This window comes from Erythrolamprus reginae, chromosome 1 (genome assembly GCF_031021105.1).
Source record: "Erythrolamprus reginae isolate rEryReg1 chromosome 1, rEryReg1.hap1, whole genome shotgun sequence".
In the NCBI taxonomy this organism is placed as follows: Eukaryota; Metazoa; Chordata; class Lepidosauria; order Squamata; family Dipsadidae; genus Erythrolamprus; species Erythrolamprus reginae.
Genome location: NC_091950.1, coordinates 151238929 through 151266743, shown reverse-complemented (window position 1 = coordinate 151266743; position 27815 = coordinate 151238929). Strand labels below are relative to the sequence as shown.

Below are 27815 nucleotides of genomic sequence, written 5' to 3'. Positions count from 1 at the left end.
GTATACATTAGCTCAATCCTGCTCAACTTTTATTTTTACACTAACAAAGGAACTCATTTATTTGGAAACTCAGCAGTCCAATCTACTCTTTGTTACCACATTATGATTGAAGAACAGGGAATTCAGCAGTACTCTGAAGACTATGGAGTCTGACTGTGTCTGATTAAGCCAATGTGAAAGAAAGTCCATTTTAGGTTGATTCAATTGATAAAAGAAGGAAACAATTGAATTTTGGCTTTTGGACTAGTAAGGCTTGTCTAAATTAGAGGAGAGCAAAGCAAGATTAATGCTTTACTAGGTCTCTCTCTCTCTCTCTCTCTCTCTCTCTCTCTCCACCCCCCCTCTCTCTTTTTCCAACAGGCTGCAAACATTTGGCTAACTTGAGACATCAATGATTAATTTTTCTAGTTGCAGGGGGTAATCGAGTTAGCAGATGGAACTGAAGTATTACAAGGCATGCTCTCAGTTACAAGAACAGCTGCTTATACTGCCAGGTATGTGAAAAGTTTTGAACGGTATAGTTAACAAAATACTGAAAATGGAAATGGCTGCAGGGGAATATTTGATGGTATTTTCGTCAAAATATGATGGAGCTTTTTGAAAAACTTTCAGCCTAAAAACACAAATTTTAAATAATTCACAGGTCTCGCCCCTAAGGAATTAGGCTTGCTCTTTTGAATGTTAGAGAATTAGCAGGAAACGTGGAAGGACAAGCCAATTACTTACACCTGTGTGCAAAGGTTGGACGCCATAATCAATCTATTTAAAAATAAAGTGTGAGGATTTGGTTTGATTTTATTTTTAATAAAGCCAAGTTCTGCTTTTCAAAGATTAGGCCAGAGCTAGATAACTCTCTCTCTAGAAAACAGAACAAACCCTTGGGCACTAATTTCATGACAAGATGAACTTGTCCTAGGAATTATCTATGTATTTCCTGTCCCTTGGTTCTATCATTACTGTGGAGTCACGAAGCAGATATGCCATTTGCGATATGTTCATGAAATAATCCTCCACATTCAGAAGGTGCTTAGAGTATATGCAATATAGGCTACTACGAAAATCTACAAGTAGGCTTCCTTTTTTGCACAAGTCCATGTAGAAGATACAAAAATGCACATTCTCAAAAGTGTAAGGGTGAGCATAGAGACCATAAACACTGGGATTTTTTTTTCCTCTCCCAAACTTGACAACTGAAAATGTGCAGAAAGCAACTCCCAGTATTCACCAGCAAATGTGTTGTCTAGAGAATTCTGGGAGCTGAGACCCACACATTTTAAAGTTGCCAAGTTTGAAAAACACACTGTTGTGATACATGGCAGTAAGCTTTATTAACCAAATTGAATAGTAGCTGTTGTGGTTAGCTCTGGCCCAGCTCCTGCCCCAAGGACTGTGGATGTGGGGGAGACATCCACATGCTGCAGGCCTGTCCCCTCCCCCCCCCGGTGGAATCTGCTGATGAAGGCTCCTCTGATCAAGAAGACATGGGTGACAGGGAGGAGGAGAGTGTGGCAGACAGCTCAGAAGGAGATCAATTATCTAGCTCCTCCTTGGATTTAGAACAAGAGTTAATGATACAGCCAGAGATTATCAACAACTGAGAGATTATTATCAAAGAAAATGAGGCCACCTGTGGTTGGGTGGGGCTGTGGTAATTAGTGAGGCTGCTATAAATAGCAGCCTGTGGGTTTGGCCATTGTGGAGGATTATCTGATCATTGTGTTTCGTGACTGCTTTACTGATTTTGACTTTTTGTGTGCTGATTTTCCCCCACTTTGAAACTAAACCAGAGCTAAGTGTGTTTCACTTTGTGAATGAAGAAGGACTGTGAATTGCCTCACAGCTGCAAGCTAAGTATCACAGAACTGATAAGGGACTTGTACAAATTACCAGTTTGTTTGGAGACGAGTGCTCTTTGCTATACAATTTTCATTATAAAGAACATTGTTTTGAATTTTCAAACGTGTGTGTGTCTGAAATTTGTACCTGTGAATTTTTTGGAGGAGTGTACCAGAGAGCCTGACAGAACAGTAGCGAGCAATACGATCATGCTGCTAGCACTCTATATGAATATATGCAATACATATTTTTGTGGTATTGCTATGTATACTTAGTCAGAAATGGCCCACTGTGGGTTACAGAGAATGTATCCTGGTGAGAGGGGCAGTGAGAAGCCATTAAAATATTGCTTCCTCCATTTTATGACCACTTCCCTCCTGGGAAGAGCTAATAAGGGGGTCAAAAAGAATTCCAGGAATTAGGCTGTATAGGGTTTTCCTCCTTTGTTGATTATGAAGATTTGTAAATATGCTAAAGTAAGGAATGTTCATCAAGTTTCACCTCCTACTCCAAAGTTTGGGTGTGTCTGAAATTTCCATCAAAAACACTCTTAACTGTCTTACATCCTCTGATTCCCTTAATGAATATGACAAAATGTATAACAGGCTTGTTGATCTGAAGGCTCCTTAGTCCCATAGGTTATACTACTCCTTGACCAAAGACTCAAGTACAAGACAACATAATTATACTATTTTGGGAAGAATATAGCTGCCTTCATTCATGACTAGATGAACTACGTTACAGAATCTTTCTCACCTACTAGATTTTAATATATCCAGGTATCACAGATGAATGAAAAAATCTAGATGATCAGTTTCCTGAAATCAACTAGGTCATAGTAAAAAAAAAAAAATTCCAGTAAAAGAAAAAAAATTCTGCTTGTTCTGACTTGAAACTAAACCATTAAAGAAAATGTTTTAAATACAAGGAAGTGATTTTCCAAAATTTGCTACGGTCAAAAGCATTTACCTGGTGGTGTTATATTACATTTAATTAAATGATCACTCAGGCAGTGATGGATGGAGCAATTTCTATTATTCTACCCCATTAACATCATAGACATACAAGTCTAAGAAAGACAATGTGCCAGTTTTCATTTTCTTGAATAAAGTGCACATGGAATGGCCGTGTTATAATGACATGGGTCATGGGCAGGAATTTTATCTGACCAATGCAAATATGTTTGTAGATATCCCTAAGCCATGCAAATGTGTATGTACAATTCAACAGTTGTTTGAATGCAGAAAGTTGTGACAAAGGAGTCTTTGTCCAAGGATGTATCTCCTATTGCAGTTGCATCCAGACCAGGAAATGTGTCACTATGCTCATAAAAGAAGCATAGGGATTCCTTCCATGCAACAGAGTCCTATTGGCCTTTTTTTTTTCAGTATAAGACCTGGAAGACTTGATGGTGAATTGTTTTGGTGTCAAGCTGGAAGTTTGATTTATTTTTACTCTAACATCACAGCGGAGGTGGCGAACTGTAAATTGAACCAGTAGTGCTGGGAAGATATCTTTAACTGTTGTGACTGTTTTCCTGAGATAGCTTGTGCAATAGATTGCAGGAATAGAAAGAGACGTGGGGTTCATAACTAATGCTATTTTTATATAAAAACCAAGATTAAATTCAGATGGGGTGGGAGTTTATGACTCAACATGTTGTATGAACTCATCCATTACCTTACCATATTGTGTGAAGCAGGTCATCAAGTCAAGCTGTTTGTGGTTTGTTTTGGCACAGCATGTTGTTTTTGTTCAAGTCTTAGCATGCTTTATGTATTATAGATAGATAAGATTCAGTTCAAACTCTGGTTCCATGGCAGAGGTCACTTAGCTTCATTTCAAAATATTGGCTGTGTTCACCCAACACATTTAGCCTTTTTATTGAAAAGGTTAGATTTATTCTAGATTGGCAGAATATATTGAAACATAAACTAATGAAATTAACTGAATTCATACAACATATGAACGCTACGAGAAAACAAAGTTAAAACCTACCAAATGTCATATATTGAACACAGAGACATTACAGTTTTAATTAACCCATTTGAGCACATTGTATGAACCCAGACTCAGAGGAATTAGACAAAGAAAATGAATGAAGATACAAGTACAAACAAAGGATGCTTAATCTAACTTGATAAATGGTATAGAAGCAAAGTTTCCAAGCTTTCAGTACTCCAGTCCTATAAAGAATGCTTATCCACTAAAGGGATACATTGGCTTTCAACTCTCAGAAAAGCTAAAAAAATTGCATGTAGGGACTTTCTCAAATTTTGGATGGGATAAGTGGGGCTGGTGGATCATGTTTGTGATGCAGACAGAGGAGACTTCATTTCTTCCCACATGTGAACATTCTTCTAGTAAATAACATGTGAATGTAGTATATACTCTACATCAGAGGTCTTCAAACTTGGCAACTTTAAGACTTGTGGACTTCAACTCCCAGAATTCTCCAGCCAGCTATGGAGAATTCTGGAAGTTGAAGTCCACAAGTCTTAAATTTGCCAAGTTTGGGGGGCCCTGCTCTACATCTTCCATATAGTTGAAAGATGATGGATGAATATTGATTAATTTACATTGTTATTTCAAGTCAATAGCTAACCCATTTGGGATTTAGAATTAAATCAGATGTTTATAAATTTAAAGTAGATTGGATAAAAAAAATATCCATTTTATAAATATGAATGTGTCAAAACTGACCCCAATGGTGTCAGTGGATCAGTATTGTAAAAGTAAAGAGTTCCAGGCCGGGGTGGCCTCTGGATCCTTTTGATGCCGGTTTGCTCAGGGTCATGCCATGCCCGCAGCAATGAAAAAATAGCTTCTGAGCATGCGCAGAAGCAAAATCCAAGATGGGGCGCCCATGGAGACACCAATAGAACCAGCTCTGTTGATGTCATTGCTGAGTTAAAAACCATTCTAAAGAACCAGTTAGAACCTGTAGGAACCCACCTCTGGTTCCAGGCTTACCCTTCTTCAGGGCTTCCAATTTAAATTGCCAACTGCATAATAACTACAAATTTAACTCTAAAATGTTTAAATCCATTTACATCCAGATTACACAACCTTTTCTTTTTAGTCCATTAGGAGCTTTGAGTAACATTCTTATGTCCACAGGCTGAACTATGAAGTAGTTGGTGAGGCCAGGGCAATAATTTAATTAAAAATGACAGTCAACTTAAATGTAGCTAGTATGGCTTTGAGAGTGTATCCACGGATCTAAATTCAAAGGGGAATAAGTAAGTTGGTGTATGCATGAGCATGCATATCAACTTTTTAATTAAGCATGTGTTTTCTGGAGTTGCAGGAGAGCCCAGGAATAGACACTGCTTCTTTGAGGAGTTTCTAACAGGTGCAGCATGCATGCTAAATGGGGCTCCATATCACCTTTTCCCATTCAACACTTGATCTCTGCACAATCCCAACAGTTTATATCTCATGGATGATTTGCATTTATTTTTTTATCATAATTAACATTACAATTCAGCTGTAACTTATGGAGGGGATTTGGGGTTCCCACTAATTTTTTCTAAATTAATAATTTTATTAAACATTACAGTGTAAAAGATAGAAACTCTATGGACCACAAAAAATAAAAATAGAAATGAAAGAAAATATACAAAGAAAAATAGAAATGAAAGAAAAAGTAGGAGTACAATAAAGAAAAATAAAAGAAATATATGAAGAATTTATAAACACTTTTTAAAACTTATGATCTTCTTTTATAATATAGCAAATGGTCTCTTCTTTCCAGATAGAATAGAATAGAATAGAATAGAATAGAATTTTATTGGCCAAGTGTGATTGGACACACAAGGAATTTGTCTTGGTGCATATGCTCTCAGCGTACATAAAATAAAATATACATTTGTCAAGAATCATGTGGTACGACACTTCATGATTGTCATAGGGGTCAAATAAGCAATATATCTCATCTCTTATCTATAACAAAACCCTTAAACTTTCATTGTTCAGCAAAAAGTCCACTAAGGGTTATCTGAAATAACATATCTATTTTAATCTTGATCAAATAAACTGATTTTTGTTTCTTTACTTTATTCATAGATCTTTAATTCTTTCAAATAATATCCTAGAGCTTGTTTTCTTTTCATTTTTTCTTTATCTCTTCTCACAAAGTTCTTCAAAACTTTAACAAGTCTCTTTTGTAAATCCAATATTAGAAAACTATTGTGACAATTATTTTGGTTTGCCATTTGTATATTCCTTTTAATTATTATTTATTATAACATCAGTTTCATTTATATTATGGACGGCATCCTCTATCACATCACTCATGTAGCTTGCCATTTTTAAATTACTTTCAAATCAGACTTAATGTTGTCTGGTAAAAATACTTTCTATTTTTTAAATACTATTTATAATGGTAGATACTGTTAACATTAACTTCTGAATATATTACTCACAAATATCCTTTAATAAATCCAACTTTAAAATATTCTGTTCAATTCTGTATTAGTAAATCAAATGTAAGTGTTCTTCTCCTTTATAATTGTAATCTTTAGACCATTCTAGTTTCCTTTAGTGTCCAGCCTTCAAAGTTTCATCCTATAATATTTTTAATAACTCAAAACAATAGCATTTTCTTTTGGGAAAGATTCTTAAGATTAATTTCATAAATTTATTTCAAATCCATCTGGACCCTTATTTGTAACATTTCAAAATCAATGTTTTTCTCAGTGTTTTCCTCTTTATTTTTTTAAAAAAGAATTTTTAAACACTAAACTTATCTTTAAAACTTCCTTTGCTAAAAATTAAAGGAAACTTACTCGGTGCTATACAATTTGTCAATCCAGAGGTTCCTAATATTTGAAAAGCAGTTAAGCAATTTCTGAAAGTGATTACAAAATGAGGCTCCACAGCTACATTACAGCTGTAAACCTAATTGAAATCTCTCAACACACAAGTCAATTACAAAACCTTCGCTTCTTCCTGTGTACCCATGAGGAGCAGCTACTCAAGAGTATAAGGGGCTTAGAAGTGTTGCCTTTGTCATGGTCGGACCATTTTCTACTGCGGCTTGACTTCCTGGCTCCAATCCTTCCCCACAGGGAGGCCGAACCGATTAAGCTGTTCCGCCCCAGACGCCTGATGGATCCAGAGGGCTTTCAGAAGGCGCTTGGGGTTATTCCAGATACACTCGTACACAGTTCGACAGAGTCTCTGGCTGAGGCCTGGAACAAGGCTGCAGCGGAGGCTCTTGACCGAATTGCGCTGTTGCGACCTCTCCGCGGCACTAGACCCCGTAGAGCCCCATGGTTCAACGAGGAGCTCCGGGAGTTGAAACACCAGAAGAGACGTCTAGAGAAGCGATGGAGGAAGAGTAAGTCCGAATCCGATCGAACACTTGTAAGAGCACATGTTAAGACTTACAAAGTGGCGCTCAAGGCGGCAAGATGCACGTATCATTCTGCCTTAATTGCATCAGCGGAATCCCACCCGGCCGCTCTGTTTAGGGTGACCTGCTCCCTTCTTAATCAGGGGGGAGTTGGGGAGCCCTTACAGAGTAGTGCCAAGGATTTTAACACGTTTTTTGCTGATAAAATCACTCGGATCCGAGCGGACCTCGACTCTAATTGGAATACAGAATCGACTGACAACGAGTCAGTTGAGGTGACTGGGGCACGTACTTGTCCACCTGTCTGGGAAGAGTTTGATCTGGTGACACCTGATGAAGTGGACAAGGCCATTGGAGCTGTGAGTTCCACCACCTGTTTACTGGATCCGTGTCCCTCCTGGCTGGTTTCGGCCAGCAGGGAGGTGACACGGAGCTGGGTCCAGGAGATTGTCAACGCTTCTTTGGGGAGGGGGTCCTTCCCGGATCCCTACAAGGAGGCACTTGTGCGCCCCCTCCTCAAGAAGCCTTCACGGGACCCAGCCATTCTTAATAACTATCGACCAATCTCCAACGTTCCCTTTATGGGGAAGGTTGTTGAGAAGGTGGTGGCACTCCAGCTCCAGCGGTCCTTGGAAGAAGCCGATTATCTAGGTCCTCAGCAGTCAGGATTCAGGCTCGGCTACAGCACAGAAACTGCTTTGGTCGCGCTGATGGATGATCTCTGGCGGGCCTGGGACAGGGGTTTATCCTCTGTCCTGGTGCTTTTTGACCTCTCAGTGGCTTTCGATACCATCGACCATGGTATCCTTCTGCGCCGGCTGGAGGGGTTGGGAGTGGGAGGCACTGTCCTTCAGTGGTTCTCCTCCTACCACTCTGGTCGGTCGCAGTCGGTGTTAGTGGGGGGTCAGAGGTCGACCTCTAGGTTACTCCCTTGTGGGGTGCCTCAGGGGTCGGTCCTCTCCTCTCCTACTATTTAATATCTACATGAAACCGCTGGGTGAGATCATCCAAGGGCATGGGGTGAGGTATCATCAGTATGCAGATGATACCCAGCTCTACATCTCCACCCCTTGTCCAGTCAGCGAAGCAGTGGAAGTGATGTGCCGGTGCCTGGAGGCTGTTGAGGTCTGGATGGGTGTCAACAGACTCAAGCTCAACCCGGATAAGACGGAGTGGCTGTGGGTTTTGCCTCCCAAGGACAATTCCATCTGTCCGTCCATCACCCTGGGGGGGGAGTCACTAACCCCCTCAGAGAGGGTTTGTAACTTGGGCATCCTCCTCGATCCACAGCTCACATTAGAGAAACATCTTTCAGCTGTGGCGAGGGGGGCGTTTACCCAGCTTCGCCTGGTGCACCAGTTGTGGCCCTATTTGGACCGGGAGTCACTGCTCACAGTCACTCATGCCCTCATCACCTCGAGGCTCAACTACTGTAATGCTCTCTACATGGAGCTACCTTTGAAAAGTGTTCGGAAACTTCAGATCATGCAGAATGCAGCTGCGAGAGCTATCATGGGCTTTCCTAAATATGCCCATGTCACACCAACACTCCGCAGTCTGCATTGGTTGCCAATCAGTTTCCGGTCACAATTCAAAGTGTTGGTTATGACCTATAAAGCCCTTCATGGCACTGGACCAGAATATCTCTGGGACCGCCTTCTGCCGCACGAATCCCAGCGACCAGTTAGGTCCCACAGAGTTGGCCTTCTCCGGGTCCCGTCAACTAAACAATGTCGTTTGGCGGGACCCAGGGGAAGAGCTTTCTCTGTGGCGGCCCCGACCCTTTGGAACCAACTCCCCCCAGATATCAGAGTTGCCCCCACCCTCCTAGCCTTGCGTAAGCTCCTTAAAACCCACCTCTGTCGTCAGGCATGGGGGAATTGACATGTTCCTTCCCCCTAGGCTTATAAAATGTATGCATGGTACGCTAGTATGTATGATTGGTTTTAATTTGTGGTGTTTTTTAAATTAACTTAAATATTAGATTTGTTTTACATTGTATTGTTATTGCTGTGAGCCGCCCCGAGTCTGCGGAGAGGGACGGCATACAAATCTGATTAAACTTAAACTTAAACTTTTCTGGAAAGACTTTGTCAGTCAGAATTCATTTTCTGGAAATTTTTTAGAAAAAGATTTCTGCTGCTATGCAGTGTCTGCTTCTTCAGGGACATCTAGTTTTGCCATGAATCCTCATTGTAAGTGGGCTAAACTAAGTACACAGGTACCTCAGGTTTGGAATGGGTTGCACAGTCCCAATACTTCCACAGTTGGCAATCGGGATAGAAGTTTAATTGAACAATTTAAGTAAAATGGTTAAGTATATTGCTAAATCATTCCTGTTCATCACAGTCATGAATACAACAATAGTTTTGGACAGACAGACAGATAGATAGATAGATAGATAGATAGATAGATAGATAGATAGATAGATAGATAGATAGATAGATAGATAGATACTTAAATGGTTAAGTATATTGCTAAATCATTCCTGTTCATCACAGTCATGAATACAACAATAGTTTTGGACAGACAGACAGACAGACAGACAGACAGACAGACAGACAGACAGACAGACAGACAGACAGACAGACAGACAGACAGACAGACAGATAGATAGATAGATAGATAGATAGATAGATAGATATTGGTTGCCAGTTGGTCTCCAGATGCAATTTAAAGTGTTGGTCATGACCTATGAAGCCCTACATAACTTAGGACCAGGTTACTTATGGCAGTGTTTCCCAACCTTGGCAACTTGAAAATATTTGGACTTCAACTCCCAGAATAGAGTCTACAAAGAGGGGCGGAATGAATGAATGAATGAATGAATGAATGAATGAATGAATGAATGAATAAATAAATAAATAAATAAATAAATAAATAAATAAATAAATAAGTAGAATAGAATAGAATAGAATAGAATTGAATAGAATTGAAATGAAAAGAAAAGAAAAGAAAAAAGAAAAAGAACCAGGAGAATGATTACATGCAAGGGACATAAATATATATATAAATTATGTCCCTTGCATCTAATCATTCTTCTGGTTCTTTTTCTTTTTCTTTTTCTTTTTCTTTTTCTTTTTCTTTTTCTTTTTCTTTTTCTTTTCTTTTCTTGTCTTGTCTTGTCTTTTCTTTTCTTTTGCCCACTGCTTATATTCAAATCCCATGTCCAAGACGTTTTTGCCCATGCAGAAGTAATCAATTGATGACTATGGTTGTTTATTATTATTATTATTATTATTATTATTATTATTATTATTATTATCCCAATTGATGGGATTTATTAATCCTTATGGTGATTATGGTCTGGGTACATACATTCACAGAGGTAGCAGCCAAACTTTGATCAATATTTCAACTCGTTTGATGGAGAGTGGGAGAGCTTAAGAAATAAATAGGTATAATCAATTGGGGCACGAAACTCACTTGCTAGGCCATTTAAAAAAAAAAAACGGGTTTTTTTGGTCAACTATTGGAGGGAGCTCTGTTTGCTATTGGTACTACAAACAAGCCTAGATCATCCTAGCCGCTCCGATTCTTTGGAGAGAGGCGGCATGCAAATCTAATAAATTATTATTATTATTATTATTATTATTATCATCATCATCATCATCATCATCATCATCATCATCATCAGACTGAGTAGTTCTAAAACAACAACTCTGGATGGTGGGCAGATCTTTGTATGTTATATTTATGAATTATGAATCCATGCAATTTTTCTGACTCACTTTTAACTGTTGATCTACATTGCAGAATTTATAAATTTTGAATAACTATCTTTAGATCTGAATACTAGTTCAAAAGTGTGCACTTGAGTAAGCTTGCATCCAAATGTAAAAAACCTTTCTCCTGTCCCTAGTAGATGAAAAATAAAAGGTGGAGCAGTGGAGATATTGCAGAAGTAGGTTTACACCACAGCCATCATGTTTTTCTGGGTAGAAATCACTGTTTAACTATAAGCTAACAAAAAGACATGCTAAGACTAAGCCATAGTCAGCACTACTTAAATAAAAACTACCATTATTGGTTATTGCAATTAATGGCTCTTTTACCTAACCACAAAGTGACAATTTTTCCCTGGTTTGGATGAAACATTAAGCCAAACCACAATACGGCTGCGTGCTTTGTGCAAACATAGTCAATGTCAGGGAGTAAGAGAACTTTCCTGCAATCCTTCGGTATGATTCAATATATTTAGCAAAGAAATGGATACCTAATTATCATTGAACAATGGGTTCAGGACCAAAATAAAACTGCAGGTGCAGTTCACTTCTGGCCATATGATATCCAGGGATGGTGAGTCTGTCATAATCTTTCGTTTTCACTCTTTTTCAAGAAGTAAAGGAAAGTTGGATGGAAGGGGCAGTCGGTTGGGGAGAGGCTAAGCTTTTCTCTTTTTTTTTTTTTAAAAAAAAGGGGGGATGTCCTATTTTACTAACTTGCAAAAAGTGTGTTTCCACTTAAAGGCTAATTGACATCTCCCACATCAGACAGTCAGCACTATGTTGTCAAGTGGATTACTCCTGATCTGTGCTTTGTCTCAGCTGTGGATTAAGCAGTGTAATGCTATCCTATTTAATATTTTAACCGTATGGGCTGCAATTTCACAGACAATTATATAACAAGGAAAGCCTCCCACCAGCCAGTTGCAGCCGGAGGACAGTTATTTTGTCACAGGAAGCTTTTAGGGATGTGATAGGCAGTCAGTGGCCTTATTCTGCTGCTGCCACCCTCTTCCATGTTCTCTTTCACAGAGAAGCTCATCGCCTCATCCATCTGGATTCGTCAGATATTGGCTAGTGATCAGAAGCTGCCTCGTTTTAAACATTGCCTTGCCCATTGCCATCATACGTTTCACTTTCAGCACCCTTCTGAATCTCAGAGTTCAAGCTCTGCTATAGATTCAGCTTGAACCACAACAACACACAAGCACACAACAGATACAAACTTGTAAACCGCTCTAAACTTGACTGCAGGAAATATGACTTCAGTAACCGAGTAGTTGATGCATGGAATTCACTACCAGACTCTGTAGTATCATTACCTTACCCCCAAAACTTTACCCTTAAAATATCCACTGTTAACCTCTCCCGATTCCTCAGAGGTCATTAAGGGGTGTGCATAAGTGGACCAAAGGGCCTTCTGTCATGTCCCTAGCAACAGCAGGGGGCGATATTCGGTGGGAAAAGGGTACGATCCTGATTGGTTAGCAGGGGAGTATAAATAACCTGTCATTTGTAAGTTGTTGTTCTTCTGTGGTAATTGTTCTGTCAATAAAGTTGGCTATTGCATCAGCTGCCTGCCTCTCTTGAATACACTACACCTTCTGTCCCCTGTCCTCATGTTTCTCTTTTACTAGTATCATGTATATAAATATTATTATGTATCTGTATACCACCAATATGTACTTGACAAAACAAATAAGATAAATAAATAAATAAAGCTATTCGGTTTCCCAAAGACATGTTGCCTGAGTCAGAAGTGATCAGAAGGATGAAACTGAGAAGAATTTGCTTTGGTGTTTGGGATTTCCTAATGGTGGTTCTGAAGCTGTAGATTATTGGTGCCTAAAAGTGGCAATGTTTATCTCCACTAAATAAATAATGGAGGACTTTTTAAAAAAACTCACAAAGTTATTGGAAGTGGGGCAATATTAACACAAAGGAGAATTCCTCTGAAAACCAGTGTGGTGTAATAGAATTTAAAATTAGGATTAAGGAGATCCTGGTTCAAAGTCATTCTCAACTGGCCTTCCCTGAGAGGATCCTATTAATCTCAACCGAGAGACAGAAGCATCGTTTTTAACAGATTACTCATAATTCTATTCCATATTCATAATAATGTGACTTTAAAAAAAAGTTTACCTCAAAATTGTAATATGTAACTTTTTTCTTTCCACATTCATAATGATAGGGATTTTCTTTCAAAGTGTTTTTTACATGTACATTTTTCTCTCACAAAAGATAGTGTTGCATTATGTAAAAATGAAGAGCAATCTGCAGACTTGCAGTCTACAAAGTCCAGCTAATCTCATATCTGTATTTATCAAGATTGAATTCTCCATGTCTCCTAAAGCCAGAACTACTCTGCTATTAGGCAGAGGGAAGAAATTGCCTCAGGCCACCGATTTTGAGTGTCATGAAGAAGTAGCAAATGGTTAGATAAGTACATGCTCTGTTTCTACTTTCCAAAGGAGATATTTGTGGGATTTATTTCCCTCAAATGGCCAAAAAAGAAAAAAAAAGGTCTTGGACATATTGCAGTCTGAATGGAGGAAGCAAATGCCATTTCTATTCTACCTCAAGTACCAAAATGTCTTGGTTGGCCTCCTTTAAGCCCAAGATGAACTCTTGCATTCAATTTGCCAAACTTCAAATTGCTTCACTCTGGCAGATTGTGGTTTAGATTTGCCAAGTGCCAAGGTAATATCGGTTAGCTCTGGGTTACTAGGGTTGAGCCAAAATGGAAGGAGGTAGGGTAATGTGGTTATTTTCTTCCCCTGCAAAATGTCCCTCCCGCTTTTTGGATGTTTTCCTCAAGGCTAATTTTGGAATTTGTTTTCCGTAGGGATTGCTGTAGAGAAAAAGTTATGACACCACCCAAACCATTTAGGCAATGCATACATAAAACTTTGTGGTGATCCCAGTTGGCTGCAGCCTCAGCAATTTTTTTCCTTTGAAAAATACCTCCTTTTAGTGTCAACATCACCCCAGGTCCAGTGAAAGGCCAGATGAAGCTACCTCAAAATAAAGGTAACCCAGAGCAGAGCTTTCATTCTGAATAAGATTTTATTATCCTCACTATTTCCATATCATCTACTAGGTTTGGCTGTATTCTATCCTAGCATCTTATGTAGAAACTATAGCTGTCTGACAGATTTTGGCACCAAAGCTACGGTTAGCCCAAGCTCCAAACAGTAGTATAGTATAGGTTTCAGACTTTATGGAAACCCTTTGGCCTGTCCAAATATATTCCTTTATTGTGTTAGCTTTATATGATATTTTTCCACCTTTTATCCATATCCAAAAGAAGACATTCAAGCATAGCTCTGCAATAAATTCTGTATTCTAAAGAGCCACCATAAGAAATTCCAAAGCTGGCTAATTACAACTGCAAATACATAAGAAGTGGGATTTTCCCCACTGAAATATCTTTTGTTTGATATATATTCTAGAGCTCTGTATTGTTCTTGGATCTGACCCAATCAGGCAGGGATTTTTGGCCTGGATCTATTAAAGTGAATTACTTACTACTCATCCTACCCTACTTAAATTGGAAAAGACTTGCAGAAGTATAAAGTCTAGGGACAAGAGGATCAGTACAATACAATATATTTTACTGTCTGTGTTATAAAAAGGTAGTGTTCTTGTCCATTAGGGATTTTTACCAGTTAATTTTTTTTTAAAGAACACAAGTTTTAAAAAGTTTAATTCACATGCATCTTTAGTGATGCTGTTGCGCAAGCAATTGTGGACCGTCCTAGGCAGATACACATCTCGCTATCACTCTGCGAGCTGCATTGGTTGCCAGTTGGTCTCTGGATGCAATTTAAAGTGTTGGTCATGACCTATAAAGCCCTACATGACTTAGGACCAGGTTACTTATGGGACCATCTTCTGCCTCACGTATCCCAGAAGCTGGTTAAGGCCCACAGAGTTGGCCTTAACTCTGTGGGCCTTAGCAGCTAAGCAATGCCAATTGATGGGGCCTAGGAGAAGAGCCTTCTCTGTGGCTGCCATCGGCCCTCTGGAATCAACTCCCCCAAGAGATCCACACCGCCCCCATCCTCCTGGCCCTTTGCAAGGTCTTAAAAAACTTACCTTTGCCGGCAGGCCTGGGGCAGTTAAGCTTAACATCTGGCTCCGGTTGAAGATATGATTGAATGATTGTAGTCAGAATGAATTTGAATGTCTGGTTTTTATATCTTTGGGGTTTTAATATTAGTTTTAGATTTGGGTTTCTCTCACTATATTTTGTACTGTAGTTTTATCCTTATTTTTGTAAGCTGCCCCGAGTCTGTGGAGAAGGGCAGCATAGAAATCCAACCAACCAACCAACCAACCAAATAACCAGATAGATAGATAGATAGATAGATAGATAGATAGATAGATAGATAGATAGATAGATAAATAGATAAATAGATAAATAGATAAATAGATAAATAGATAAATAGATAAATAGATTTTCAATTTTCCCTAGTGGAAATTTTAGAGCATCTGTGTCTACCTACTTGTACGTGGAAGGAAGGTAATAGAGAATGAGAGTGAACAACATGGAGAACACGTGAGGAGTGAGCGTTTCAACTTTGACAACTTTAAAAAGAGTTGTCTAGGGACAACTTCCTAGACAGAATGGAGGCGGGGAAAAAAGACGTTTGCAATGAAGCAAGCCACAACATTTTGAGCCATTCTCCAACTGCTTCTTCTGTACCAATACCATAGAGGAACTTGGGTGGATCTCTCTGATCTAACAAATTTGATCTCATTCGGTCTGGTTTTGGGAATTATCTTTCTGGAAACAGAGTCCCAAGCTTTTTTTGTTTTGTTTTACATAATTCTAATATTCCATTAGGTTTGAATTAGGTACATGGTACATGGTAGGTGAAGTATGCCAAGCGTGGCTGCAGTGCAGGATCTTTATCTGTAGCATCTGCAGGTGGCATCTGAATTGGTTTTTTCCATAACAAAATAATGTGTTGTTTCTTGGACATTTTTCCTCCAGGAATTAATCTGGATGAGAGCATATGTGACCAAAGAGTTTACTCAGGATGGAGATGAGAGGGGGGGGGAGGGAGAGAGAGGGGGAGGGAGGGGAGAGAGAGAGATGTTTCTATGTGTTTCTACTCTCATCTTGGGTTGTATCTACTATTATAAGTATACATGTGCACTGGGAAATATGGGTGGTGGGTGGGAATGGAAGATGAGTTAAGAATGAATCAGCTGGCAATCTTTTGAATTGTTGCCCACCTCCTTTAATAAAGGAATGCATTGGAGGAAGTTTTTATTGTTTATTTTTTGCAGGCTCTGTCTGGCTCTGGTTCATTTACAAAAGTCATTTTTCTTTTGCTGGCTTTTCTCCTGTATCAAATATGTCCTCTTTTCTCAGAGAGTTATCTTACAGACAGACAGATAGACAAGGTCCCAAGTCCCTTTACATAATCTCTTTCTAACCGTTTCTTGGGAAGAAAAAGTAATTCAATCAGAAAGAGAAAGTCAATCCATCCTCACCTCTAAGGACTGCAGGTCTTAAAACAATAAAACTCTCCTTAGCTTCCACTTTGTGCAAAAACAAATCAAAACCAAAGGCCAGATACAATGTGCTGGTTCTTTACTGTCTAATTTGAACAGTTGCTCTATAGGGAAAGGTATGAAGTCATCAAATCCTCTTTCTTTTATTGCACTTTTTGGTCTCCTGCTAGCGGTAAAGAAATCGTGCCAACAAGAATCGCAGAACTTCCTTTTCTCAGCAACTAGAACTGTGCTACATTTTGCTGTGCTATATGTTGCTGGAGAAGAGAAACTATTTTTAAACCATGTCTAGAGGCAGATACCAGCAACAGGGCATGGTTGCTGCTTTTGGGTGAGTTAGGAAAGAAATGATGCTGGGACAACCAAAATCCCCTCTCATCTACACCCGTCCCCCAATCTTCCCATGCACACATAAAAAGAAGGGGGGGGGATTGTCAGCATCCTCCAGAACTGGAGGAAGAACAAGCATCTTTCAGAGAAAGAAAACAGAATCTGTTAATTCCATTCCAGGTTCCTTTGTTTGGAGTTCTATGCTCAGGAAAGAGATAAAGTCTTTGTCATGCCTCAGTTCCAATGCGGTAGAAGCACTATAATAATTCCATAAACAGGAATGCCCTCTATAACTGAATTTACTCCTCCTGAATCCTAAGGGAGGAGTTTCCCCCCCCTAAAATATCCCTAGAGCATGTAATTTAGATCTTTAAAAGGATAATCCAGTGATTGATTCTTTCATTTCCTGGAATTGATTCTTTGTGTACTGCTTCATCATAAACGTAAAGTAAACCTCTCTAAACTCGACTGTAGGAAATACGACTTTAGTAACCAAGTAGTTAGTGCATGGAACTCACTACCTGACTCTGTAGTATCATCACCTAACCCCCAAAACCTTACCCTTAGACTATCCACTGTTGACCTCTCCTGATTCCTAAGAGGTCTGTAAGAGGCATGCATAAGTGCACCAGTGTACCTTCTGATCCTTGTCCTAATGTCTCTCACTAGTATCATGTATATAAATTGTTATATCTTTGTATACTACCAATATGTGCTTGACAAAAATAAATAAAAAAATAGTAATATAAAATTGCTAGCTGTTTGTAGGCTGGTCAAAGAAAGATTGCCTAAGGAACTCAGGACATCATCATCATTTGAGGAAGGATATAATCCAATACTGACAGAGTACATGTTTGATATGAAGAAGAAGCAGGGACAATTTTCAACATTTTTGCTACATTTATCAGAATAGGAAAGATTTCTGAAATTCAGGAGGACTACTGTCATTCATAATATTGCACGCATAAGATAAGTGGTGTGATCTGCTATAGGCCATACATGATCATGGAAATTCATCTACCTCCAGTCATTTGGCCATCCCTCCATTCGTATTCAATGATCCTCTTAAATGAAATTGCCATGCCATATTACTCTTTAAATATAATGCCATTCTCAAATTTTGTTCAACGGCTTTATTTTTGTGTTCCTTAGTTTTACTCTATTGTTTCATTGGTATCCATTAAGGGAGGAATACAAATGTATCAATTTAAAATAACAGCAACAAATCAATGTTTTCATCTTTATCTCTGCCTAGATTTGGCTTCTGTTAAAATCTGACTTTTTATATATACTTCCCAAAAGGCAGTCCTGGCTGGAAACTGATGCTTTCTTTATGGAAAATGGGCCATCGTGTGCAAAGCCACACTCTCAACAATCAGTGGTTTAGAGCTGTTTGTTTTTCAAATACTTTAATTGCATGGTCTACCCATAAGTGATCAGTTTTGAAAATTATATCTCCATGCTAACTACAACCAGATGGATGGGGGAGAAAAAATAAACCATGTTTTAAAAGAGCTAGTTCTTTCCTCCATAAGAGTAAAAACAAACAAACAAACAAAGGAAACACAAGTATGGGCTTGCTCCTATTGTTTGCTTAGTTTTGGGTTAATTTTATAAACATTTCCCCTGCAAACAAATCAAACAAAATCCAGATTTATATTTCTGTATTGGGCTGGTGAGGGCTGAGAAGCCAGATTTTTGTAGACAATGTCCATAAGTTGTCCAATATCATATAGGCTGCTAACCTGATATATAGACAGCTGCTTCTAGCTTTTTTGGGGAAATATAAAACCCAGGTTAGGAGTGACAGGTTTTTTAAATGGATTTGAGGGTGGTACTTGATTTTTTCATTAGCAACTGCACAAAACAAAAATGTGTCATATGTTCATTCTCAAAATAATTCAATTACCTATTTTTTTATAAATAACAGGCTAATGCAGGAACATTGTTATTGTGGGAGATGTATAGTGCCATGAACTGGGCCAAAATGGAACAAAAATTAGGGGAATTTAGCCGACTTTAATACTTGGATGGGTTTTATCTGCCAATATTATGTTATATTTATCTGGAAAATAAAACTCAGCAGTTGGTATGATACATTCAGAATTTTGAGAATTCAAATTGAATGTTTATCCTATATGAAATTTATAGATACTACTCCACATATTTAAAAAGAAAAGACAATGTTTTTTAGAAGTTTAGATTATGCCACTACAGCTGAAAGCAGAACTTTTTCCTGGTTTTTGTATTTTCTATTTTTGTATTTTATTTTATTTTTCTTTTAGTTTGTCAATTTTGTAATGTTAGTAATGTAAATTGTTTTTTGTTGTTATGTCTACTTAATATTGCTTTTGCTTCTAACATACAGTGTAAGCTTATTTCCATGGATGATGTTCATATCAGCAGTATTGACATCTCAATGGATGGGATGACGCTAATATCTGGGAGTCCACTAAGGTAGAGTATCACTTGAAGTATCGGGAAATTTAGAGGGCACACGTTTGGCCACTCAAGGCAAATACATGTTTTAGATGACAGAACATTTTGGGTGATGTCATGTCCAGCAAAGGGATAAACTGGATTTAAAAAATAAAAAAAGAAGCTTCAGTTATCAACATGTAGTAAGATATCTGGGAATGGTTAATTAATTGATAATTGTTACACCCAAGCTGACCACAAAGCTGGTATAATGGAAACTCAAATACTTTAATGTATTTCACAAAGAAACATGGAATCAAGAGTTCAAAGCCACTCTTGTGTTAAATAATATCCATCTTGGGGAAGCCTCTAAAAATCTTGGCAGATTCCTTACAATTTTAGTGTACATGGTGCGATATTCATGACAATGTTTATTTCTCAGTAACTTATGCATATAAGGCAATGACACAGGCTGAAGCCAAGAATCCACAAATTGAATCATTTATGGAAGTGCATAAGCCAATAACCACCGTTTGCATTTTTTTCAAAATTCTAAATTAGCATATCATTCATATTTAAAAGATGATCTAAGCTATCCAAAGGGAAAAAAAACCAACCCCACGTGGCCATATCTAACAAGCAGAGAAATTTCATGCCATAACCCCTTTCCAGCATGGTGAGGCAATCTCCCCAGCTGATGTTCAAGCCTATATTGACTTGATTAAGCAGTCCTTTTCTTTTACAGATAGTAAAATGGAACAAATAAAGCACAAAATGACTTTTTATGAACTGGACTGAGAATGATGGCAAAAATGCTATCAAAATTTGAGAGTGCATACAAGCTATTTGTGGCTAAAAGAGCTGCTTTTAGGAACAGAAAAATAATGGATTATATCAAGTCTCTGAAATGGCATGCTATTTAAAATTAATGAAAACCCTAATCAGGGATTGAAAGATATAAAAGACTAACATAGGATAACATTCAAGATATTGCCAATATGATCGTATGTGTCTACCATCCCAGCCTTTATGCCTCTGTATCTTTAAAGATCTCACTAGAGAAGGAAATGTGGGAGTATTTGTACCAGACCTTTCGAGTGGAATTTAAATGTTTATCTCACAATTATGGATTATTATTCTTTTTATCCTGAGATTTGTCATATGTATAATGCTATCAGCACTTCAGTGATTGTTGGCCTGAAGGCAATGTTTTCATAGCTTAGAATTCTTTAAACATTTATTGGTAATAATGGGCCCCAATGTTCTAGTCTAGAATTCAACCAGTTTGCCAGAAAGGAATTTTCACCATACAATGTCTAATCCAAATTGCCCTCAGGTCTTTTGGAAAAGTCAGTCTGAAGTTAAAAGTATTGAGGAGAAAAACAAAACTGGTGGCAGATATCTATATAAACACTATTAGTTGTACTGTACAACAGACGATACTGTTCCCCAAAGGATCCATTCTACGCTGTTCATAGTTTGATGAATTATTGAGAGGAGAGAAAAATCAAAGAATCCGAGCAGAAACAATCTTTTTGACAGAACTGACAGGGTTGAAACCTGAGATCCTATTTGTCTGAAAGGGTTTTGCCCCAATTTCTTAGATCAGCAGAGAATTATTAAACAAAATATCATTGCATAATTTTATTTGGTGTAAATGGACCAAGGAAAGCTCTGTTGGGATTAGGATGTTTTATATATGTGCCTAATGACTTTCGAGATGTTTCACAAGAAACTCAAGACTTCCCTGAAATACATCTTCAAGAGAACCCTATTGATGATAGGAATAAGACAGTCAGTCCTTCTAGAAGATAAAGTTCCCTAAAAGAGAGAGGTATAAGCAGGGGTGGGCAGCAGACAGGGCGGGGTGGAACGCAGTTCCACCGGCAGAAATGAGGCTGAATGCACAGCTCCAGCTGAGCGTCGGCAGTCACTTCCTGGATTACTGGCCTGGTCTTTGGGTGTTATGTGAATTTCATTGTATGGGTATGCTCGGGGTGGGCAGCAGGCAGGACGGGGTTCCACCGGCGGAAATGAAGATGCGTGCACAGCCCCAGCTGATCGGTGGCTGTCACTTCATGGATTACTGGTCTCGGCTCAGCTCTCCTTCTTTTCCCTCCTGCTGCTGCTGCTGCTGTGCGCTCCTTGCTTTTTTCCTTTTTCCTCCTTCCTGGCTTCGGATGAGCTTCCCTCTCTCCTGCCTGGTTCCCTTCCAGCCTCACACTGCCACCTCCTGTATCCAGGAAAGAGGAAAAAAGCAAGGAGCACAGAGCAGCAGCAGGGGGGAAAAGGGGAGCTGAGCTAAGCCGAGCTGAGCCATGCCAGAGGTCTGAGCTGCAGTCTTTTTCCCCTTGCAAAGCCTCACTCCACCTGCAGCTGAGATGAAAAGACGTCATGCGGCAATAATAATCTTGTGACTCCCTCGGCTTTCTGATATTTTTAAATCCTCCCCTCCCATCCTCCTCCTCAGAAAGCGGCAGGGAGACCAGTACCGGCAGGAGTTGCAGGGGTCCCTTTTCCTCCCCCCTCTTTTCTCAACAGCTGATAGACACCCGTTCGCCTAGCTACCCATCCTGAGGTGGGGGGGGAGCGGCCCAGGAAGGAGAGCACGGGAAACACAAAACAAATTGTCACCCCAGCGAGCGACACTGGTGACATTGTAAGTCCAGGACTTAACAGTTCACTTGAACAATGATGATCGTTCAAGCCACTCCCACCTGGTCACATGACCAGCAAGCCACTCCTACTGGTCACATGATCATCCAGTCACACCCCACAAAATAAGCCACAGCCACAGTGTGGCAGTAAAACTTTTGGCTGCCCATTACTGGGTATAAGTGTATGAAAATGATTAAGAATGGTCCACTATTATAGAATAAATGCTAATATTTTCATCTCTAGAGATGCTGGTTGTGAAATATATGGTGAGATTGAAATAATACAAATGGCAGTTCCTTTTATATTTGTTCTGGTCCAAGCTTAAAAATGCTTTTCTCAGTCAGATAAAACTCCACGCAAATGGGTAAATCATACAGGTTATATTTATTGTCTGGTATCTCCATATCATAGATTTACAAAGGGATGAAATTCCTCATATTTTATGTCGATAATCTGTCCATGATTCACACATAGGTGAAAAGAGATTAATTTCTCCCATCTGCAGGCTGTTGCATGGTCCTTTGTTAAGACTTAAACTTGGCTCTTGGAGAGCATGGCACAATTACCCAGCTGGTTAGGTACAACTCAATAGCCAATAAGAACACACAGGTCACATGCCATGGACTATATTAGTCCTCGGAGAAGGGGGGCATACAAACCTGAAGAATACTACTACTACTACTACTACTACTACTACTACTACTACTACTACTACTAATAATATAATAATAATAATAATAATAATAATAATATAATAATAATAATATAATAATAATAATATAATTAATAATAATAATAACAACAACAACAACAACAACAACAACAACAACAACAATAAGTTCCACTGCAACTTGTGCCGGAACTACCATTTACCGGTGGTAAAGAACTGGTGGGATCATAAGCCCGAAAAAGTGGTTGAAAATGAGCAAGCAAAACTACTGTGGGACTTCCGACTTCAGACTGACCGAATTCTGAAGCATAACACACCAGACATTATGATCGTGGAGAAAAAGAAAGTATGGATCATTGACATCGCAATCCCAGGAGACAGCAGAATTGAGGAGAAACAGCTAGAGAAATTAGTGAAATATGAAGATCTAAAAATCGAGCTGCAACGACTCTGGCATAAGCCAGTGAAAGTGGTCCCAGTGGTATTTGGCACACTGGGCGCAGTACCAAAGGATCTCAGCGGATATTTGAAAACCATCGGAATTCATAAAATCTCCATCTGTCAATTGCAAAAGGCCGCTTTACTGGGATCGGCAAACATAATTCGCCGCTACATCACGCAGTGCTAGGTGCTTGGGAAGTGCCTGACTGGTGATGAAATACGAAATCCAGCATAGTGATCTCGTTTGCTGTGTTGTACTGACATAATAATAATAATAATAACCCAGAGTGCAATATGTTACTGAATTCCACTAATCCTGCAATCTCTTAAAGAAACAGCTCTTAAACTGACCTTTGTTTATCAGCACAATATTTCTGTGCTTGCTATGGAGTGAACTACTATTGTCTTTAGGGCAAGCAGGTACCAGTTCTGCATGGAGATTTCTTTACCTTGTCAGGATAGCAAATTGTTAGGATGAGATCAGGGAGAGCTGGCAAACAAAGAATCCTTCCAGTGAAAACTGGAAATTATTTTCTCAAGCACCAGGCGGTGATTACACTGCCATTCCTGAAATGGCATTTACAGCTTTGAAACAATATTATCTACATAGGATTTATCTATAGATATGACTCTAGGACATATATCCCCTATGTGGGTAATCCTCAATTTATGACCCAAAATTTATGGTGCTAAGTGTGAAACTAGCTTAGCGAGTTTTGCCCCATTTTATTAATTTTCTTGCCACATTTATTAAGCAAACCACAGCACCGTCATTAAGTGAATCTGGATTTTGCATTGATTTTGCTTGCCAGGAGATCACAAAAGCAGGATCCCATGACCTCCACCACCACCACACTGCAATCATCATAAATATGAACCAATTGCCAAGCATCCAAATTCTGATCACATAACCATGGGGATGCTGCAATGGTCATAACGGCACTTAGGACAGCACTTTTTTCAATCCCGTCGTAACTTTGAGCAGTCACTAAATGAGCTACTGTAAGTTGAGGACTGCCTGTATAGCATGGCAGTACATAAAAATGGTTTGCAATTGAAACTCCTCAGTTACTACAATCCTCATGCAATAATGGGCCAATTTTGCCCTGCAGGTAAATATGTCCATTAGCAAAATTAATTAATTAATTAAATAAATAAAATACCAGACCCTCCAATATTGCTCAGCAGTTCCACCATATTATCTACCCAAGCTTTCATTTCCTTCCTTTTTGCATTGCAAGCTGTAAAGTTCTATTCATCTTTGATAAGCAGGCAAGAAGAATTCCTGAGCCCTGGTTGTTACTGACTTCATTTAAGCATCGTCTCAAGGACCTTAAATTAAATTCATCACTCACAAATGCAAACAGAAATTGAATTGAATTAAATTAAATAATTTATTAATGATACACATTACTAAAATGACAAACCCAATTTAGAGAGATAGAACATAACCATTACAGTATAGTAATACTAAGTTGCATAGTAACGAATGGATAGATGACAGATGTTCATATTGAAGAAAAGCAGTAACACATAATCATAAAGGATTACTTGGGAAAATATATGCAGTGATAAAATATGCATTAAGATAAAGAAAGGTATAGGTAGTTTAGTTTTGATTTGTAGTTGTTTTAATAATGTTAATTTTTTTTTATTATTTTTACTTTTTTAAATACTTTGAAGTATGTAATAAATAAAATCTAGACTTTACAATTTGGGAGGGGGGACAACATAGCCTGTATGATAAATCATTGAAGTATATATAAAATTAATTTGTTAATAGAAAAAAAGCATGTACTAATTTATATACTTGAGGCAAATTATAGTCTGGTGTATAATTAATATAATATAAATATAGTTACTTTAATGCTAATATAATGCTAATATCTGTATATACTACTATTAATTTAATTTTCTTTGATTTTCTTCTGTACTTACTATTGTGTTTTCTTTTTTAAAAAGTGGAAAGTTAATAAAAATATTTAAAAAGAAAAGAAAAGTAAACATCCTCTCAAGGATGTGTGTGCAGTGTGCAGCACAATAATAATATTGCTTGAACTAATTAAATTAAATCATTGAATTAACATGCTGCCAAAAAGACCCCAAACCTAAATAAAAACTAGATGTAATAACTGAGATACACAATTTCTAACTATTTCTTCTTTATTCACAGCAGGAGGTTAACGAGCGGCTGTAACACTTTCATTCTGGCGCGCGCTCAGCAGAAGACGCGTAAGACCAGAAGCACTCTTATTTATAACATCTTGCCCAGCAACAAGCGGCGGCTGACAGCGATCTGTTATTGGCGCCAAAACTACAACAGCCAATAGGAAACAGGTAAACAGTCCTTATTACTTTTGATGGTTTCTGCATAACAACAACTTATCAGAACTTTGCCCAGTTACAACTCTTTATATAAACTTCGGACATAACACCCCTCCCCCTTCTGGCTAGTAATTTATTACCCATTATTCTGACAAATAAGTAATATAGTCGTCTAATCGGGCAGGCCTTCTTGGTGTCCTCTCCGACTGACATGGTTCATGGGATATTTGGGTGTCCACGGAAGAGGAGGGTTCTTCGGGTCCTGCTGAAGGAGAATCCCCACGACTGGCATGTGGCAGAGAAGGGGCAGCGCTGGAGTGGCCACTGACCCCAGGTAAGTCCCAGTCTATTTGTTGCTGGTTTCTGCCCGGTCTGGTATAACTCCCTGCGGGGAGTGAAAGAGTAGAGACCCTATTACTATTGTTAGCCAAATCTTTTCTTATACTGGCTGTTTCCTGTCTTTCCCGTATATGATCAATGTGTCGTTTCCATAGGCGTCCATCATTTAATTTGATCATATAAGTCTTTGGGCCAGATTGCTCGGTCACTATACCACATTCCCATTGTTGGCCCCTGTCAAAATTCTTAACAAATACCGGTTGACCCACACACATTGCCCTTTCCGGAATAGTCATATTTACATTTTTGAATTGTACAAAAGAGGGGTGCAGTCTGTCCAGGGGAGACCTCAACTTCCTCCCCATGAATGACCTCTCGGGGTCAAATAGTTCAGGAGGTTGAATGATCGAAGGGGTCGTCATTATGATTTTTTGTGTGAGAAAAAATCACCTCTAGACCCTCGTCGCCACTGTAATAACTGAGATACACAATTTCTAACTATTTCTTCTTTATTCACAGCAGGAGGTTAACGAGCGGCTGTAACACTTTCACTCTGGCGCGCGCTCAGCAGAAGACGCGTAAGACCAGAAGCACTCTTATTTATAACATCTTGCCCAGCAACAAGCGGCGGCTGACAGCGATCTGATATTGGCGCCAAAACTACAACAGCCAATAGGAAACAGGTAAACAGTCCTTATTACTTTTGATGGTTTCTGCATAACAACAACTTATCAGAACTTTGCCCAGTTACAACTCTTTATATAAACTTCGGACATAACACTAGACATCAAATTATAGGAAGAAAGCAAAGAGCCAGATTACTTCCAAAACTAGGGTGAACTGATATAGGGGTATATGTATGTGTGCATAAGATACACAGCATTTCAAATGATCTCCTTTCTGCCATCTCTATTTTACTGTCTGTTCTTGGTTGTTGACCCATCCCCTTTGGGCCACCTTTAAATATTTATTTGCCATGTAGAAAGAGATTTGAGTGTTTGGGTTGCTTGTTTTACATGCTTCATCTCTCTCCATTGCTGCTAATTAAGCAGTGCAATATTTTCCATGTGAAGTCACATGACTTGAAATAAACACTTTTCCAACATCAGCAACTTCTCAAGTGAAGAATCCAGCTGGATTTAAAGTGCTGTTTCTATGATGGGAAGAAGCCAGTTCTTAGCGGGGCTGGCTTGGAGTAAGCTTTACCCTGCGCCTACTTGAAAATGATTATAAATATGTGGATCTCTTTTGCATTCCCCCCCCCCTTTCCCAGAAACTATGTTAGATTAAATTTACTGGTTTGAAAAGACATAAAATAGGCTGGCAATATTAAATCGGATGTTATTCTTGGTAGCTGCATATATAGTTTTTTTATTTTCTTTGGAAAAAATGCAACCATCGAAAGTATAGGCTGCTCCTTTGAACGGTTGGGATGGTGCTTGGCAACTTTTCTTTCTCATATTATTATTGCAGAGCACAGATTTAGGGCTCTAACTGATTTTTTTTTCCCCTGATAGATGGCAGAGGCAGACAGTTCGGATGAGAAAAATGAGGTTCAGGAAGAACTGGCAGACCTCAAGATGGACTAAACAAAGCCAACTTGGATGAAAGAAGACCAGAAATTAAGGGACCAGAAATTAAGTGTAGTATTTAAACATAATCTGACACTGGGGAGGAAAGACCCATTTGTGCCATGCACAAGGTTTGTCTTGTTTGCCTTCTTGTTTGATATAAAGATCTCGTCTGATTTAAGATCTTCTTCTTTTCTTCTCTTCTAGACTGGACTAATATGCTTCTGAACTTTGCTAAATTATCAAGAGCCACGATCTCTACTTTCTTTGCAATGGGACAGGAATGCAAGAACACGAGAATAAATATTCTACAGAAGTCTTCCATAGCCTATACGTTCTGCACTATATGTTTAATTACATTTCCCATAAATTCATAATCAAGTGTGTTTATTGGATGATGGGGTTTAGAATGTAGAAGAGGAGATTGCCATTTGTCTGAAACGGTGTAGGGACTCCTGCTTGAATGGGGAATTGGACTAGATGACCTATAAGGTCCCTTCCAACTCTAGTAATCTAATCTAATCTAATCTAATCCAATGTAGAACATAAAATATTAAGGCTGGAAGAGATCCTAGTCAATGAATTTATCCATGGTTGGGGTTGAAAAGCTCAATAAA

The 27815-nt window shown here is 38.7% G+C and overlaps 1 long non-coding RNA gene across 2 annotated transcripts; it reads left to right on the top strand.

Annotated features, from left to right (window-relative positions):
• The first annotated feature begins 458 nt into the window (after positions 1 to 458).
• Positions 459 to 27815, top strand: LOC139159474 (uncharacterized). 2 transcript variants are annotated; one of them, XR_011557808.1, is made up of 6 exons: positions 459 to 494; positions 19145 to 19233; positions 25140 to 25300; positions 25473 to 25622; positions 26147 to 26310; positions 27145 to 27815. It is a non-coding gene; the product is annotated as an uncharacterized lncRNA (long non-coding RNA). The 2 variants fall into 2 exon arrangements; XR_011557807.1 differs by having other exon boundaries at positions 25137 to 25300.